At 34.7% G+C, this 14,926-nt stretch overlaps 1 long non-coding RNA gene across 2 annotated transcripts; it reads right to left on the bottom strand.

Moving 5' to 3' along the window:
* Window positions 1-591: 591 nt before the first annotated feature.
* LOC150060479 (uncharacterized) lies at window positions 592-12,230 on the bottom strand. Of its 2 annotated transcripts, none has more exons than XR_016536131.1 (3): window positions 12,167-12,230; window positions 10,354-10,416; window positions 592-663 (listed from the first exon to the last, which is right to left on the bottom strand). It is a non-coding gene; the product is annotated as an uncharacterized LOC150060479 (long non-coding RNA). The 2 variants fall into 2 exon arrangements; XR_016536130.1 differs by lacking the exon at window positions 592-663 and adding an exon at window positions 9,443-9,546.
* Between the last annotated feature and the right edge of the window lie 2,696 nt (window positions 12,231-14,926).

Genomic DNA, 14,926 nt, shown 5'->3' with positions numbered 1-14,926 from the left:
CACAGGTACTGTAGACAGCATTCAATACTCAAATAGGCATGTTTAAATGCAAAGTATATATTAATTCCAAAGTACAATTATATATATATATATATATATATATATATATATATATATATATACAGACAGTGTTTCATATCAGGTCTTTTTTCATTGTAGTTTTATTGGCTTATGAAGCTATAATTGATAAAATCTGCAAATTTAATGTACAATAGATCTTTAGTATGTATGCATATGATATATTACACATATATTTGTAAATCATATATGTTACATGTGTATACATACATGATTTAATTGAGATTACAAGATGGAAAAGGAGTTGACAGAATTATGAGCCAGCAAATAAAGAGTCAATATACTCTTTATAACCAGACTTTGTGTGGACTACCAGAATATATTGGAATATAAGAATGGTATTTAAAAATATAGAACAAGGCATGTACACATACATTTTTAAGGTGTAAGAATACAAATAAGTATGTGGTGTGCCATTATTTTTCAAAATATTTTATGAATACAATATTGATTTAATGGAATAACTTTCAAAAAGTTATTTCTCTGAGCTTTCTTATCTAGTTTCATATTTTCATTAGAAGATTTTTTTAGACTGAATCAGAGTTTTTCTATGTGATTTCAGGTGGTCTCTTCCTCAGGGACATCCTGCAATTACACAACCTCTCTGAATAGATACATCTATTTAGTCAATGAAAAAGTGAAAGATTTAATTTCAATTTTAGATTCTAATTTCAATTTCAAACTCCAAACACTGAATCTGCTTTATAAATTTTGGATTTCTTATGTCAGGAATAGTAACTATAGCTAATAACAACATATTTTGTATTTGACAGATAAAACAGGAAATTTAAATCCACTCACCAGTTAGGGGAACCCACAAAGCATATGTTTTTTTAAATGAATTTAATGATCACTTTAATTTTAATAATCAAATATGTGCACATCACTATCTATATATTAATTTGCATGTGTGAATAAGTCACACATACAAAATATTTCATAATGCAAATATATATTTTATGTGCAAATGTGTGTAAATAAATGTATTGCCTAAATGTATACACACCCCGCACATACATGCATGTGTATGTGAATATATTTGTATGTGAAATTATATTTGTGTGTTTGTGTTTATACAACACATTTTATGCACATGTATACCTGGTTTAGATGAACATACAATTATATATGTAAATGAAATATATTAATGGAAATGTGCAGATATATTTGTATATGCCAATATATTTAAGTGTACATACATATATATTTACATATGCACATGAATTCATTACTTGTGCAAATGCACATTTTCATATTTATATGCACATGAAGGCATTCACATATTTATGCTTATATAGTCACATACACGTATAGACATATATTTGTGTAACTGTATTTACATTTTTGCAACATATGATATATGTATGTGTGTGTCTCCATCTCATATATATACTCACATGTACCATGTTGTATCTATCTACGTCATGTATATGTTGAAATTTTACTGATATATACAGGAAGAACAATGTATCATTAGCAGGAAAATAGATAACTCTAGAAAAATTATATGAAGTTACTCAGGCTCAGAGAGATAAACAGCATAAGATGAGTGATTGTTGTCCTTAATGTACTATGTTATTTCTCATCTCTTTTGCTGTCCCTTGGTTATCTCATACGGTTACAGTATTTCACTATGTTAGCTGGTATATTGTATATATGCATATTTGGTTATTAGAAATAGGTAGGGAAGGGGGGAAACAAGATAAAGGGTGGGGGTGGAAGGAGGTAAATGGGGACCAAGACATGAGAGAGGGTATCAATGTTTGTGAAGTAACGCACCTTCTATCTGGTGAATATAATGTAACCCTTCTATTAATTGCAATAAAAAATATATGGAAAAAATGCAAATCTGGAGCTGGGAGTTTGGCCTACTGGAAAAGTGCTTGCCTAGCATGCACCAAGACACAGGTTCTAATCCTCCATTCCATTCATAGAAAAAAAGACAGAAGAAGTGCTGAGACTCAAGTAGGAGAGCTCTAGCCCTGAGAAAGCCCAAAGACAGTGCTCTGAGCCCCAAGCCCAGAAATGGCAAAAAAAAAAAAAAAAAAAGAAAAGAAAAAAAGAAAAAAAAAGAAGAAATGGAAATCAAAACCATCCTAAGATTCCACATCATTTTAGTCAGTATGGCCATAATCAAGAAATTTAATAACAACAGAGGCTGGCGGGGATGTGGCCAGGAGGAGGGATCGCTACTACACTGTTGGTAGGAGTATAAACGTGTTCAACCACTATAGAAATCAGTATGGCGGTTCCTCAAAAGACTAAACATACAGCTCCCCTATGACCCAGCAATTCCACTACTTGGCATTTACCAACTCATCCAGAAACAAGGACATACTAAATACACTAGCACAACAATGTTCATTGCACCACTGTTTACCATAGCAAAGATATGGAACAAACCCAGATGTCCCTTAGTTGATCAGTGGATCAACAAGATGTGGTATTTATACACAATGGAATTTTATGCAGCTGTTGGAAAGAATGACATCGCCCCATTTGTTAGGAAATGGAAAGATTTAGAAAAAATCATATTAAGTGAAGTAAGGCAGACTCAAAGGAAGATAGGCTCAATGGTTTCCCTCAGTTGTCATAATCAGTAGAAACCTTGGGCTCTCCTAGCAGAGATATGCAATAGAGCAAAACCTAGATACATAAGGCCATATAGTATGATGCTAAATGAAAGGACCTCCAGGATCTAGAAACAAAAGCCATATAATGAGTGATTGTTGTCCTTAATGAACTATGTTATCTCTTATCTCTTTTTCTGTCCTTGTTTATCTCATATTGTTGTAGCAGTTTACCTTGTTATCTGATATACTGTGTATATGTCTATCTGGTTATTTGAAATAGGATAGAGAAGGGGGAAAAACAAGATAAGGTGAGGAGGTGGAGGGAAGGAAATGGGACCAAGATATGAGAAAGAGTATTAATTTTTGTGAGGTAATGCACCTTCTATCTGGTGAATATAATGTAACCCTTCTATTAATTACAGTAAAAATTATATGAAAAAAAGCTAATTCTTCCAATCCAGAAGCATTGATGGTATTTCCATTTCCTCAGTTCTGCTTTAATTTCCTTTTTCAGGGTTTAAAGTTTTCATCAAAAAGGTCCTCTACATTCTTAGTTAAGTTTATCCTAGGTAGTTTATTTTCTTTGAGGCTATTGCAAAAGGTGTTGCTTTCCTGATTGCTTCCTTGTTCCTCTACTTGTTGGCATAAAAGAAGGCAGTTGATTTTTGAGGGTTTATTTTATACCATGCTCCCTTGCCAAAGATTTGAATCAGTTCAAGCAACTTGGGAGTGGAGTCTATAGGGTTCTTTATATGTGGAATCATGTCATCTGCAAAGAGGGAAAATTTCACATCTTCTTTCCCTATTTGGATCCTTTTATGCCTGCTTCTTGCGTTATTGTTCTAACTAGGAATTCTAATACTATGTTAAAGTAGAATGGAGAATGTGGGCATCCTTGTCTCATTCCTGATTTTAGAGGAAATGGCTTTAGCTTTTTGCCATTAAGTACAATGCTAGCTGTGGGATTGTCATACACAGTTTATTATACTGAGGAATGTTCCATGGATTCCTAACTTCTCCAGAGCTTTTAGCATAAAGGTGTGTTGCATCTTGTCTAATGCTTTTTCTGCATCTATTGAGACAATCATGTGATTCTTGTCCTTGCTCCTGTTGATGTGTTGAATTATATTAATTCACTTGCATATGTTAAACCAGCTTTGCATCTCTGTGATGAATCCTGTTTGATAATTTTTTGATGACTTGCTGAAAATGCATGGCCAGTATTTTGTTGAGAAGTTTTGCATCAATATTCATCAAAGAAATTGGTCTATAGTTCTCTTTCTTTGATGAATCTCTATCTGGTTTTGGGATGAGGGTTACAATGGCTTTGTAGGAGAGTTTAGCAAAGAGTCTTCATTCTCAATTTTGTTGTAGAGCAAATCAAGGAATACCATCTCCCACCCCATATAAACAGGCAATGGAGAAATGAATGGCAAAACTAATGGAGAGTCCTCTAAATGCTACACAAATTCATTGGTAGACACGATTAATGAAAAGTTTGAAAACATACAGAAACAAGAGGAAGCCATATTTAAATGGGAAGAAGCCATAAAGAAAGAGATACATGAACATGAGGAAGCCATAAAGGATGTTATCCCAAAATATTTACATGAATGTGAGGAAGCTAGACAAAGAAAAATGGACGAATTCATAGTATCACAAACAAAAATGAGAGTAAAGCTGCTGAGCGGAAGGACTGCAGAGACCTCTCAAATGGAAATCAAGGAGTTAAAAAGTCCATACAAGATCTAAAACAAGAGATGCAAGGTATCAAAAATGAGCAATTGGAAGAGAGGGAGTAGAAGAACAAAGTAGAAAGTGTTGATAGCAGGTTAGACAATGCAACAGAAAGAATCTCCAGGGATGAAGATAATCTAGACATTATAGAGAAAGAACAGAAAATGAGTCAAACCAAATCTAGGAAATAGGAGAGAACGCTTCAGGAGGTCCAAGATGCAATTAGGAAGCAGAATTTAAGGCTAATTGGTATTGTAGAAGGCCTGGAGATAGAGGTCAATAAAGTTGGAAATATACTTCAGGGAATCATTTCAAAGAACTTCCCAAATATCCAGAAGGGCAGGCCCATCCAGATTCAAGAAGCTTTTAGAACCCCGAAAAGACCTGACTAGAAAAGGACATGCCACTGCCGCATTATAATCTGTACAGAATCAATAGAGACCAATGAAAGGATCCTAAAAGCATCCAGGGAGAAGAGAACAATCTCCTTTGAGAGAAAACAAATCAGAATAACCACAGATTTCTCAGCAGAGACCATGCAAACAAGAAATTATAAGGATATATGTCATGCCCTTAAGAAAAAAAAAACTACCAACCATGAATATTGTACCCAGCTAAACTCTCATTCATAACTGAGGGAACAATAAAAAGCTCCATTCCAAGGGAAAGTTGCAACATTACCTAACAACCAAACCAACATTACAGAAAATTCTCAAAGATGTCCTACACATTGAAAACCAACAAAAATGTGGTACTGACAAAGAAATGGAACCTAAAAATCATGCCAGCTAATTACTGCAAGAACTGTCAAGCCACAGGCCCTAATGAAAATGGCAGGAACTAGTAAATATTTTTCAATCCTCTTTTTTTTCATTATATGTTTTTTTTATTTTTTTCATATATTTTTTATTGTAATTAATAGAAGGGTTACATGATATTTGCCAGATAGACGGTGCATTAATTCCTATACATCGATACCCTTTCACATGTCTTGGTCCCCATTTCCCTCCACCCCACCCCCACCCCTCATCTTGTTTTCCCTCATTCCCTATCCAATTTCAAATAACCAAATACAAATATATGCAATATATCAGGTAACAAAGTGAGATACTGTAACAATATGAGATAACCAAGGGACAACAAAAGAGATGAGAGATAACATAGTATCTTAAGAACAACAATCATTCATTAATCAATCCTAACTCTTAATATCTATGGACTTAACTCTCCAATTAAAACGTATAGACTGTCTAGTTGGATCAAAAAGCAAGATCCATCATTCTGCTGTCTTCAAGAGACACATCTTCCACCCTCCCAAAAAAAACAAAACACATTTTTTGAAAAATTTAACAAGCTATGGGCCGAGAGTTTGGCCTAGTGGTTGAAGTGCTTGCCTAGCATGCATGAAGACCCGGGTTCGATTCCTCGGCACCATATACATAGAAAAAAGCCGGAAGTGGTGCTGAGGCTCAAGTGGTAGAGCTCTAGCCTTGAGAAAGTCCAAGGACAGTGCTCAGGCCCTGAGCTCAAGCCCAGGACTGGCAAAAAAAAAAAAATTTAACAAGCTAATCCCTATAAACAGACTGGAGTTGCCATCCTCATATCAGATAAAATAGACCTCAACTAAAATTAGTGAAAAAAGACAAAGCAGGTTATTACATACTAACAAAGTGATCTCTCCTCCAACAGATCATAACCATCCTAAATATCTACACACCTAATCCCAGAGCACTAAACGTCATCAAGCAACCTTTGCTTTGACTAAAACCACACATAGATTGAAACACAGTGATTGTTGGTGACTTTAAAACACCACTCTCACCTATGGACAGATCAACCAGTCAAAAACTCAACAGAGAAACCTCAGAATTGAACAATTGTATAGACCAACTAGATCTAATAGACATCTGCAGATTATTTTACCCAGCAACATCACAATATACGTTTTTTTCAGCAGCACATGGAACATTTTCCAAAATAGACCATATTTTAGGGCATAAAACAAACCTGTGCAGATTCAGAAACACTGAAATTATTTCCTGCATTTTCTCAGATCGCAAGGGCATCAAACTGGAACTAAACACCAATCTCCACCAAGGAAAACCCTGTAACTCATGGTGATTGAACAACACATTGTTGAATCACCAATTGGTTAACAAGGAGATCAAGAACTGAAATTCAACAGTTTATGAAATTTAACAAAAAGGAACACACAAAATATCAGCTCCTTTGGGATACAGCAAAGGGAGTACTCAGAGGAAAATTTATAGCTCTGAGTGCTTACATTAATAAATTGAAAATATTGCAAACCAACCATTTAATGTTGCACCTTAAACTCTTGGAAAAAGAGCAACAAACCAACCCCAATCCCAGTAGAAAGAAGCAAATTATTACTAGAAATAATTTTTTAAGATATAAGTAGAAATACTGTTGCTAAGACAGAGAAGTGCTGTCCAAGTTGATTATGTACATAAATGATAATAATAAGCAATCTAATAGAACAAAACTAGGCAAGTATATGAGCCAAGTATATAAGGAATATAAGAAAAATGATTCTTTAGTACATGAACGGTGGTCAGATAATTAGAGGCAAGTATATAGATTAGATGCTAAACATATGCAATCACCACATTGACTTAAAAAAATCCTCTGATATAAATGAATTTAGGAAACAGTAACTCCAAAGAGAATTATTTTGACTCTAGCAGTATCACTTGACTTACTATAGAAGTATAAATTACTCAATGTATATATGGAGTCCCGTTACACTTATCAAATCTAAAATACTCATCTAGAAGCTGGTGTAACACATATGAAATCCTCACACTGCAGGACTTAGAAGATCACAGTTTGAAATCAGCATAACAAGAATTCCTTTGGACTGTACCTCCAATGAACCAGAAAAATGCCAAATTGGAGGCTAGCTTGAGGTTAGGAACATTTCTAGTGAAAATAAGTGACAACACAAGGACTTGAGCTTGAGTCCTCGTGCTGGCATACAAAAAAAAATAACGAAAGTACTCAAACATTTTATTCCATATTTATTTCTAGAAGGTTTCTTTGCAAATATAGAGATAATCAAATTGAATACACAGTCATTATAATATTGACAAATAAAATTGCATACTGCTTATGATTATAAAAATGTATCATCTACTACACAATATGGAATTTGTCATTGAAAAATAGCTCCTTTAGTTTAATTATAATGCAACTATGGTTTTAATGTGACAATAATATTGTAAATAGAATGCCCTGATATGTTTGGGGAAAGATGATGGATTTATATACATGAGCATACATTTAAAGTTGCTGGAATCATCAGATTGTCTTATGATGCAAGATAACTAGGAGATGTTAGGTGTGGTGGTAACCTTTTCTCTTTATCAATGCTTTTTAATATAAAATTATCTAATAAAATATGTTTACAAATACTATTTAAATCATGAAAATATACAATAGTATTTAGCATACAGAGTAATTACATCTTATCATTTTTTTTAAAAGGGAAAGACCTGGAAAAGGTTAAGTGGAGTAATGCCAACCCAAGTGACAAACGTTGCTTATTTCTTTAAAAAGCTACAACTAGCTTGTACACTTGTAAGTAAATATGTTGGGTGGTATGTGACTGTGTATACAAATATATTAATTGAAATATGGTAGATTTAAGGAGAAAGACCTCAAATAGTGTGAGAAAGAGTAAAAGTTCAGCAAAATAAATACCAGGAAAGAAGTACTTGAAAGAAGTGGTGTGGGATCAAGAGGAGTGAGGGTGAACAAATAGAGGATAAGAGGGGGAAAATGTAATTGAGAATTCAATGTATAACCTACAAAATTAAGAGAGATGAGGGAAGAGTGGATGAGGGAAGGGTGAGTAAGAGTTATAAAAGAGTTATCATGGATAAAATGCATTGTAAAATAAATCACTTTGTTACGTGACAACTCCTCTGTATGACTAAAGAGAATATTTTTAAAGAATAAAGCCAAGCCAAGTATAGTGGCTCATGCTTGTAATCCTAGCTACTCAGGAGGCTGAGATCTGAGGATGGCTATTCAAAGCCAGCCTAGGCAACACAAAGCCCTGAAACTCTTATCTCCAATTAATCACTAGAAAACAGGAAATGAAACTGTAGTTCAAGGGTAGGGCAGTAGCCTTGAGCTGAGGAGCTCAGGGATAGTGCACAGGTGAGAATTCAAGACCCATGAACCCCCTCACATAGACTCAATGGTTTCCCTCATTAGTATTAATTAGCACACATCTAGGACTCTCCTAATAGAGGATTACAATAATGCAAAACCTAGATACATAGGTCATAAAGCATGAGATCTTGAAAGGATCTCTATGGAAACAAGTTGTGGGATTGTTGTTCTTAATATACTGTTATTTCTCTTCTCTTTTGTTGCCCTTTGGTTAACCTCATGTTTTTACTGTATCTGATTTTGTTACCTGATATATTATACATATGTTTATTTATTTGAAATAGGAAAGGGAAGGGGGAAAACAAGATGATTGGGAGAGGATGGGGGAAGGGAAATAAGGACAAAAACATGAGAAGGGATATCAATGTGTGAGAAGAAATGCACCTATTACCTGACAACTGCAACCCCTCTACACATTACCCCAACAATCAAAATAGAATAAAATGAAAAATTCATACTTATTTAAATGTTGTTTAAACCAAAGCATATCTAACAGTAGTACAAATTTGGTAATCATGTGTACAAAAGTGCAGAAATAAATATAACAAAGTACTCATTCAGAGTTTTATGTGGTAATGTATGCCTGTAATTCCAGCCACTCTCACATTCTGAACTTGATAGAAGCCTGGCAAAAGGTAAGAATGTTCCTCTCAGTAAAGTTAAAAACCTAAAAGAGCCTAGGACATGGTCCAAGACATAAAGTATTTGTCTATCATATTCCAGATGCTGTTACAGACACTGAGAGAGAGAGAAGGGAACAAGAGAAAAACACAGAGAGAAAAAAAACACAGAGTTTGTTTTACTTCCTTCAAGTACCTCATTTGTTATATAAATAAAATGATACCCAAATAAATAATCTTGGTACTCTGATCCTCTTGATAGAAGACTCCGTTCTTTGAATTGTTGCCTTTCTCCATAGATCTTCTCTCCTCAATGCATTCTTCAAAGTTCCAAATTCCTGGGTATGGTAGTTGAGAAATTCCAAAACTGACCACTCCCCACCCCTGCCTCATGAAGCTCGTTTTCCCCTCCACATCTTAGAACCACTAGGGACGGTGTAGATGCTGAGTACAACCTTGCACACACTGTCCATTGATGCTGTGGCATGGACAGCTGCCTCTACCCAGTTTTCCTTATACTGTACACAGCTCCACAGAAATTTATTTTTCCCTTTTCAAACTCTGTGAAGGTCTTTCATTGTTCTGCCTTCTTCTTCATCAGTTCACTTCCTGACCAGGGAGTGCCTTTCTAGTCACTTGCCCAGAGTGACTTGCATTTTAAGTGGTCATTAATACCTGCTTTTATCCCCTAGAAATCTTAAAATGAATCCTCTTGAAGTTAGAGAATATGATTACTCATAATTTTCTTTAAAGATTTTTACCACATACTTCAAAAATCTTTGTAGATATTAACACATTTAATACACTAGAAGTTTAATGGTAATTTATTATCTCCTAGAAAGCCGTTAACTCAGCCATCTGACCTAATTTTCACATATATTGTATTTTCATTATTCTTCTAGCAAATAAAGAATTTTCTTTAGAGAATTTAATTTGCATAACTGAGACATTTCAGATTGTGTGGCATATCCAATCCAAACAACATGATTATGAAAAAATTGAAATACAATCTTTTATGTGCTTACAGCCAGTTTTAACTAATATGCTACAACTGTCCCTGACCATTTTTTTTTAACTAGGTAATGAGGACTTTTAAATTGTTTTACAAACAATATGGAATTAAACATAAAATATTGTATACTAACCTTCTGGGAGAGAAAAGCATTTCATAGGACTTCTAAGCGTCCTACCAGGCAATTCCATAATACCTGACAAAAGGAGACAGAATATGCTAAGGGTGGGACTCTAAAAATATTTATGCAGCATGAAAAATACAAAACTCAAGGCAAAAGCAGTGAATGGGAGAACTATCAAATTGTTTGAGAGGAAATTCTAGCTGGCAACCTCACTAATCCTTCCTGTCTAAGCACACCTCATGTTGGGGCCTGGTTGCCATCTCTGGGGCCTTTTCACCATTCCGGCTCAGAGGCCATTGAAGGGCTTTGGCTAGGCATTCCTCGCATACCTCTTGAAGTATTTCTGTGCATGTGACTCAACTAAACTCACCAGCTCATGTCCTCCAGCCCACAGTGGCTTTCCTGCACTGGTCCTGCCCAGTATTTCAAAACATGAAAGTTTGCCCTGACCCTTGGTGATAGCACCTTGGCCTTTTTCTATTGGTTCCTTTTTGCTTTCCTACCTCCTCTTTCCCCCACAGTATATAACTAAGTGCCCAACACAATAAAAGAGAGATCCTCTTCGCTTTCATGGCTGACACAGGTCCTGGCTCAGTGTTGTTTTTTCCCGGGTAATTGGGGGAGGGCTGGGTTATCTATACTTGCCATCTTGCTCGGCTCCATGGGACCTCAGGCTGGCCCTGGGTGTCCCTCTTATATCGATGCTGCTGAAAAGCAACAAAATCACTCTTGGAAACAAAAAGTAATGACAATAAATAGTCCTTCTCTCTCATCAGGAAGAACTGTGTCCAACTACATGCTGAAGAAATACACAGTTTTTATTTCCAACAAAAAGAATTTCACTGTATAATCAATCCTCTCCTTGACTACAACGAGTCTTAGAAGCATTAGGATCATTCATCTGCATGTATTCAAAGCATGGATTGAGATAGAATAAGATGAGACAATTCTAACAGTCCTGGTATGGGAGAAAACCTCAAAGGTCATCTTGAATAACTTTTCTAGCCAGTAGTGTACTGGACCTTAATACAAATGAGCAATGAATCCTTCCCTAAGGCTCCAGGATGATTATTCTGAACTGTTAAGAACATACAAATCCCAACTGGGTTAGAATCTTAGAATTGACTCCTAAGCAAATAATTTTCATTAGCAAATTTACAAAATAGTGGGCAGGTATTTTTATATCATCTTCATTTATATATCATTTTTTCTGTGGAAGCCCTTATTCCTTAGTTTAATAATCATGGTTATTTGTATTTCTCATATACATTTCCAAATAATACTCGATTCTTAACAGTAGATAATAATTAGGCATCTAAATTATAGATAAATATTTTGTAATCATTTAAGATCTCATGTAGAGGTTCTTCTTGGTGAAAAAGATGTGGCAAGAAAATGGTTAATTCCTTTGAGATAAGCTCCAATGCCTACACAGAAAGATCTTGTTAAAATTACGTGTTCATATCAGTGAATGCTGTTTAAACAAGAGTCCTCTTAAGTCATCTGTCATTTTTTACCTCTCAGTTTATAGGCACTGCAAGTAGACAAAGTAAAACGTTCTCTACTAGCTCTTATTTCCAAATTACATGTAAAACACATAAACATTATGTTCACAAATCACAGCATTGCTTTCAAAATCTGGATTTGGAGTCCTATGCAGATAAGACCCAATTTATATACAGACAGCAAGTCACATCAGTGTATTGTCTTTGTGTTCTTGTTATAACCCCATGTGCCATTAGAAATGAAATAGGACAACAAAAATAAAAGCCCAGCAAAGAAAGCAGTGATCACACTTAAGTAAAATTTCATCAAATAATACCATTATTTTAAAAAGTAGCTATAAACGAAGACCTTGACATTGATTCCTCTGAGCAGACTGTGACTACACCGGCAGAATTTAGAACAGATGAACTTAGAAAACAGTGATGTAATAAAGTGAGTGTGACAAGAACAATAAAGATGTCTCCAGATTGAAATCCGTAGGAAACAAAAGTCAAGACAGAACCTCTCAATTTTAATACTAAAAGAAATTTTGAAGAGAATTCACAATAAGAGAAGCATACAAGATAAAATGTTAGAAGCTGATTCAGCCTTTGCAAAAAGCATGAAAACTGGCCATGGCATGAAATGGGTGTTGTCTCCACATCAGATATTTCATGAAAAGCAATCATGATTGAGAGAAATTCTTGAATATTTTGAGGGGACAAACTACAATACGTTCTTTTAATTGTTTGTTATACTTTGCAAGTTAGAGTATGCTAATTAAAGATAATTTCAAAATCTTGAAGTTTTTTCAGTCAGATTGATAGTTTTGATGTTTTGGAAAATTATTTAAATAGGTAATCAAGCAATCACTTTGTTTATGTTCCTTTGCATGGCTCTTTTTATGATTTAACACTGTTTTAGGTGTGAGAAATACTTGCATACGTTATTACTGTTTAGATCAAACACATGAAAATTAACATCACATAAAAATAGTTTTAATGATTTAATGAAACTTCAGTTTCAGAAAAACAATTTTACATGTTAAGTGACATTACTATTCAAAGCAACTACAAAATAAAGAAGTAAGTCTTTTTATAGTATTTATGATGAAAATATATTAATTAAAATATAATTTCTGAACCAAAAATCCACAACATCATTGTGAACCAGGTTAATGCAGTGGAAGCTAGTTTGGCTTGGCAGACACACTATGTTTTTTTCTTTTTTCTTTTGACAGTCTTGGAGCTTGACCTCAGGGCCTGGGCACTGTCATTTGAGCTTTCTTCTAAACCTAAAATCATTGTCAATAATATTGAATACAGAGATAATTGAAATGCCATGATGCCTACAGTGCCCTTTTCCAGTGGTATCTCTTTTTCTCTTATATACTTTTTTCCTACTAAAGCTTTTAATCACTCAAAAAATAAGACACAGAAAAAAAATGAGAATATTCTTCGAATTGGTACAGCTACATTGTAGAATCAAAGACATTTCCTCCAGGGTATCTTTTCAGTTTGCTTCACATACAAATTCTGTAATGGATTCAAACCTATAAACTATAGATGCTCTGTTAGGCAGTTTTGAATCACTGTGACTACCAGTACAAACAACTTAAAGGTGGATAAATTTTTGTCCTATGCTTTCAGATGTTTCAGACCTTGAAAGGCTGGATTCAATGATTTGGGAGGAGGTAGGGCAGATTGTTTTGGTGAAGGGAGCATATGGTTGGACTTTCTACTTCATGACTGCTAGACACCAATAGAGACAGAGACAGAGAGAGATAGAGAGAGGGAGAGAGACAGAGACAGAGAGAGAGCATAAAGGGAGAGAGGAGGGAAACAGTCTACAGAGACAGAAAGAGATGGAGGGGCACCAAAAGAAAGACAGGCTAAAGACAGAAAAAGTGAACACATGCCTGTACTAGCTGGTTTCCACCACTATCACTACCATAGGCCAGAAGGATTTGTGGTCATTTCATTGCCTGGAGTTCAAGGTTTGTTTTCTCTACTTCTGCCCACATAACTTTCAAGACACAAAATCTCATTTAAAAAGCTTAAAATTGCAGTAAGGTGTTTTTAGAAGTAATTTTTAGGGGCTTCTCAATCCAGTCAAGTTGAAAATTAAAGCTAACTATAGCTGTTACTGCAATATTCCAACCAGAGTGTCTAACAGAAGAAATATGCGATAAGATGCATACTTATCAGCAAGTGATAAATCAAACATGTAAAGCCTGATACAAACTAAATTAATGAAGTAGTTTATATAATTCTGGGTAATACAAATATGTTTTACATTCCAAATAAACCCACACATGTAATACATGATCTATATTCACCTTTTTGAGTTTAAAAGCAATGAGTAAAACTGATAGCATATATAAAGTACACTACACATGATTTTTGTCTCCACTGTAGTCCATGCAAGTACATAAATATTTCAATTGAATAGCATCAAAATATGTGCTGGAGATTGAGTACTGAGGATCTTTTGTTTTGTTTTAAAGAAAGCTTTGAGTCCAGATAGTTTGATATAACTTGACTGCTAAGATGTGTCAGATACCATTTAGACATTTATTTTCCTTTCAGTCCTCAAACATAGAATTTTATATCAGAAAAGGCTGTAGAGTGAAGGATCTCTTAGAATTTCAAATTCTGTTCTCTGAACACTGTACTGAAAACTTTTATAACTGATCAAGATTGAGGGGAACTTTTTTGGTAGGGGGAATGGAGCAATTATTGTTACTTTCATTGTTTAGAAATCATCAGAGTTATCTTGTCCAGGAAATTCACACAATGGTTTATTCTTGTGTAAATTAAAACAGCATGCACAGAAGTGTTTTTCATATTAAGTGAATGTGAAGGTCAATGGATAAATAGCCACTGAGGGAGAAAAATAGATTTTGTTTACTTAGATGCCTTTGCTCTGAAAAGCCTTTACATCTGCTCAAATTAGTTCATTCTAAAGCTGTAACCTGGGAGGAAAGTATAATTCTAGGAACAGCAAAAGAACATTCTGCACTCTCCTTGAACTCCTGTAACCCAGTCTACATGGATTTTCATTTTGTACTCAGTCTTTTTGCAATTGCTTTTGAGGA

The sequence above is a fragment of the Megascapheus bottae genome, chromosome 7 (assembly GCF_031878675.1).
Source record: "Megascapheus bottae isolate mThoBot1 chromosome 7, mThoBot2.hap1, whole genome shotgun sequence".
In the NCBI taxonomy this organism is placed as follows: Eukaryota; Metazoa; Chordata; class Mammalia; order Rodentia; family Geomyidae; genus Megascapheus; species Megascapheus bottae.
Note: the sequence above shows the minus strand (reverse complement) of the source record. Positions and strands in the feature narration are given on the sequence as shown.